Source organism: Octodon degus, unplaced genomic scaffold (genome assembly GCF_000260255.1).
Source record: "Octodon degus isolate 3935 unplaced genomic scaffold, OctDeg1.0 scaffold00083, whole genome shotgun sequence".
In the NCBI taxonomy this organism is placed as follows: domain Eukaryota; kingdom Metazoa; phylum Chordata; class Mammalia; order Rodentia; family Octodontidae; genus Octodon; species Octodon degus.
Genome location: NW_004524659.1, coordinates 8478687 through 8483687, shown reverse-complemented (window position 1 = coordinate 8483687; position 5001 = coordinate 8478687).

Below are 5001 nucleotides of genomic sequence, written 5' to 3'. Positions count from 1 at the left end.
TCTCTCTCTCTCTCTCTCTCTCTCCAGAACCAAGGATTAAACTCAGGCTCTTGCCCTTGTTCTACTGAGCTATCTCCCTGGCCCATCCCTCATTTTTTTTTTTTTTCCAAGACTGGGTCTCAGTGGCCAAGTTGCCCAGCCTGAGCTCAAAATTTGATCCTTCTATCTCAGCCTCCCGAGTGCTGGGCTTACAGGAATGTACCACCACGCTTGGTGTGAGTTGCTTTTATTTGCAAACCGTTATACTTTCTCTCACCCCTTAGCATTTGTGGAGACACACAATTCGCAGAGAAGCATGAGGGACTGTGTAGGGTGCCTCCACACTTTTCGGCCCGGAGACCCTCAAGCTGGGTGGCTCCCCTATCCCATCTCTTGCTCTGGCCCATGACTGATTGGCTGCACAGCACAATCTACCTCACCTGGACAGGAAAGGCACAATGGACAGTACTTTGACCCATAATTTGCCTAGATTCTCAAACTACAAATTCTAGCTGGCTCTGCTGTCCACTGAAGGTGGATTAAGTGCGTATGTCAGGTACCAGTCACTGTACTCCCCCAACATGAATTGCACCCAGGATTAGAACCTGGCCAGCAAGCTTGCTGCCTCGACAGGTCGTTGGTGCTGACAGGCTGCGGAACTCGCCTGCGCCACAGCCAACAGCGCCCTTCCCGCCCTCGTCGGCTGCGGTGTCACCGCTCATTGGCTGGCCCTATTCTTTTGTGAATGGCTCGGACTGGTGTCTGCGCTCAGATAGACCCAATAAGACGCGAGGGCGCTTTAAGAAGGCGGGTATTGCTCTGCCGCTGTCGTGTCTCAGTGGTCCAGACATTTACTTCTCTCTTGAATGGCAGGAGAAACCCGAGCCCGGCGGAACAGGTGCAGGTGTGATTTATAGTACAGCCCTGGTTTTTGCCAAGTGTTGGTGCCTTGGTGGCTAACTGAGGAGATGAGAGTAGGAGGAATGCGAACAGACACGAAGACTCTTGAGAAGGGCAGCACGCAAACCAGATCAGGCCGTGCACACCTGTTAATTCCAGCATTCTGGAGGGCTGAGTTGGAAGGATCGCAAATTCAAACCCAGCCTGGATATCCTAGAGACTTAATGAGACTTTGTCTTCAAATTTAAAAATACAGAAAAAGGGCCGGGAAGATAGCTCAGTAGAATAAACCCTTGCCTGGCAAGCGCAGTTCCTAAATTCAATCCCCAGTACCGCACAAACAAAAACAAACAAACAAACAAACAAAAAAAGAAAGAAAGAAAGAAAAGAAAAGAAAGAAAAATACAGGGCTGGTGAGATGGCTCAGTGGTCTAAAGCACCTACCTAGAACAAGCTTACCAAAGCACAGGGACCACGGTTCAATCTCCCAGCACCACATGCCAGCCCGCCCCGCCCCCTAGTGGGCTGAGCTGGCCACACACACACACACACACACACACACAAATAAACAATTAAAAAAAGAAAGAAAGAAAAGTACAGAAAAAGTTGAGAATGTAGCTCAGTGTGAAGGCCCTGGGTTCAATCCTGGTGACAGAGACGGCTTGGAATGAGTCCTGGTCCGAGAGGCAGCAAAATGCTTTAAAAAGAGAGGGAAAGACTGGCCCTGGTAGTAGTGACTAGCAACAGCTCCTGCTTATCTGGCCCTTTTCACGTACCGTTTTGTGCCTGATCTCAGAGAGGTGAAGTCATTTGTCTCAGGTCGCTCAGCAATTTTAATATGGGCGTTGCTAGAACGTGAACCTTGGTCCGGTAAGAACCCAGTCTTCAAGCTACGCTACGATTAGAAATAGGGTTGTTTTCTCAAGATGTGGAATAGCGTCTGATGTAGCCCCTACTTTACCTCATCGACAAATGAAGGTTTCAGTTTTTGGTTGGGTTTTGGACTTGGATTTGATCCTGAAGACTTGGTGCATGTTTTCAAGTCCTCAAACTTTTGACAAAATAAATTGATTTTGTAGAAAAGCATGTTTTAAAAATTAGGACTGGGGTGTAGCTCAGTGATAGATTAGGACTGGCTTGGCTTCTAAGAGGCCTCGGGTTTGATTTGGGGACTTAAACCTGTCTGAGGAGTAGGGAAATAACTGTACTGTACACCTGCACTATACCAGACCCTATGCTAACAATCCTTAATATTTCTCAAGAAGCAGAGCACTTTATTGGTTGAGTAGCTTGGATGCTGGATCCAAAACTGCCTGGATTTGTGTCTTGGCTCTGCCAGTGTCCTGAAACTGAGTTGTCTGCTTGCAATCCACATCATTTGCCTTGGAGTTGGGTAGATTTCTTGGCAGTCTAAGTGCCCGCCTGGCAAGTGCAAGAATCTGGGTTCCATCCCGGGAACCGCATGTCATGCCAGCCCAGACACCCCAAACCATGCAGGCCACAAAAACCGGGTGTGGTAGCACACATTTGTAATCCCAGTGATGGGGAGGCTGAGACAAGAGGATCACTACGAGTCCAAGCTGTGTAGCGAGACCCTGTACCAAATACACAAATAAATAAAAGATTTTTTAAAAAATGATTCTGACATAAATCTTGAAAATTAAGACTGAGGGCTGGTGAGATGGCCCAGTGGTCTAAAGCACCTACTTAGAACAAGATTAGCGTACAGCAATTAACCACTAAGAAGAATATATGCAGTGTATTATTTGTTGAAAAAATTAAAAAAAAAAAAAAACAAGATTAGCAAAGCACAGGGACTGCGGTTCGATCCTCAAGCACCACATGCCAGCCAGCCCCGCCCCCTGGTGGGCTGAGCTGGCCACACACACACACACACACACACACACAATAAATAAATAAATAAACTTAAAAAATTAAGACTGAATGTTTGCCATGGGAAAATCTGAAAGAAATATGTTCCCAGGAGAGGTGGTGAGTGCAAACACCCTAAAGCAAGAGTGAATTTAGTATATTTGGTATGGTAAGAAGTCTGACTGGAGCCAAGAGACCTTCACAAGTGCTCGTAATAGATTTAGAAACCGTACTATATCTTTCAAAGCATGAGGGACTCTCTCCAAGCTTTGGTCTCTGAAGAGACCCGAGGCTATGATTATTTCTGAGGGTTAGTGCCCAAGTTGCACAGGTATTAAATGACAAGACTTAGAATTCAGGTGTCGTAACTCCATGGGGTTGGTGTGTAGTCATCAAGAGATTTGCATTCATCAACTGTGTTAGTGCAGACCTGTAATCCTGGTACACTGGGAGGCTGAGGCAGAAAGATCTCAAGTTTGAACCCAATCGGGACAATTTAGTGAGAACCTATCTAAAAAAAAAAAAGAAAAAAAAGCTGGAGACGTAACTTAGCATGAAAGCCCTGGGCTCAGTCTCTGGGTATATGCACACACACACACACACACACACACACACACACACAGAGTTGTATTCACTTAAATATTTATTAGACTCCTATACTACATGCCACCTGTGCTGAGCCCTGGAGAAGACTAGACCCTGCCTCCCAACATTTCACCACTAATCTGCTTAAGTAAGAATGCAAGCATAAAAAGAAAACTAGGGCCAGCCAGATAGCTCAGTGGACTAAAGTGCCTGCTTAGGCAGATGCAGGGACTGGGGTTTGATCCCTGGCTTGCTGTGTTGGAGCTGCCCCTGGGGCACGCTGAGAAGGCAATTGAGACTGGACGTGGTGGTGTGCATCTACAATCCCAGTGCTTGGGAGGCTGAAAACAGGAAGATCACTGTGAGTCCAGTCTGTCTAGTGAGAGCCTGTAGACCCTGTACTAAAATACATTAAAAATAAAAAAGAGCAAACTACAAGTCGTATTTGTAGTGCTTTAGAAGATTGGCAAGGTGGTACCTGATCAGGGCACAAGTGACATGACCAGTATGGACCGGTATGGAGAAGACTGCTTCATGAACTGACGGTAAAGATGGGGCAAAACGGAGGCACAGATGCAGTGCCTGTGGCCTGCAAACAAATGTGGCACTGGCTGGACTCTGCAGCTTCTCCCAACTGAAAGGCCTGGAAGAGGATGGCTGCCCAGCAGGGGCCTCACCATAGAGGATCAGAATGGCATGCACCTGACTGTGCCTGGTACCCATGACAAACTGTGGGCCCTGTGCCACCAAGAACTGCCAGGGGACATGGTTCTACAGGGGACTGAACTTGTGCCTAAGGATCTTTCAGCTCATAGCACAGCCTCAAGTGTGACCTTTATAAAACAGCAAGACAGTCACCCGGCATGGTGGCACATGCCTATAACCCCAGCGCTCGGAGGCTGGGGCAGGAAGATCCTTGCAAGTTTGAGATCAGCCTAAGCTACAGAAGGAGCCAGGCTGAAGTGTATAGTGAGACCCTGTCTCAAAAAGAGAGTGAAAAGTAATACAATATATGAAAAGGAAAGTAAAACATAGCAAAAGGAAGAAAATCATCCATAATTTATTACCCAGATCTTTTGTTTTTCGGTAATGGGGGTCAAACTCAGGACCTTGTTATTGCCCAGATTTTAATAAAAGGCCCTTCTTTCAGGGCTGGGGATGTGGCTTACACGTGCAGTGCTTACGCTGTATGCACAAAACCCAGGATTCAGAAAACAAGAGACAAGAGGGGGGAAAAAAGCGCCCTGGATTCAATCCCTAGCACAATAAATAAATGGCATCCTTTAAAAAATACTTTGAAAATGTTTAAATTGTGTAAAATAACTACAATTAGTAAAGTGTTTCTTGTTTAACAACCGAGTTGTGTTCCTGTGGCCAGGTCATTAGATGCGTTGGTTGCTAAATGAGAAATTATACATAGCATGTACATTATAGTGGTCAGAACAAAGTAATGGTCAAAGGGAACTCCAGCTTGATGGCTTTGCCTTTATTTGCATAATTCTTACATGCAGTATTGTAATATATAACAATATAAGAACATAATACTGTACCTTACAGTACAATCAACAAAAATTACAAGGGAGATGGCTCAGAGCTATAAGCGCCTGCCTGGCAAGCACAAGGTCTGGAGTTTGATCCCCAGTACTGCCAAAGGAAAAAAAAAAA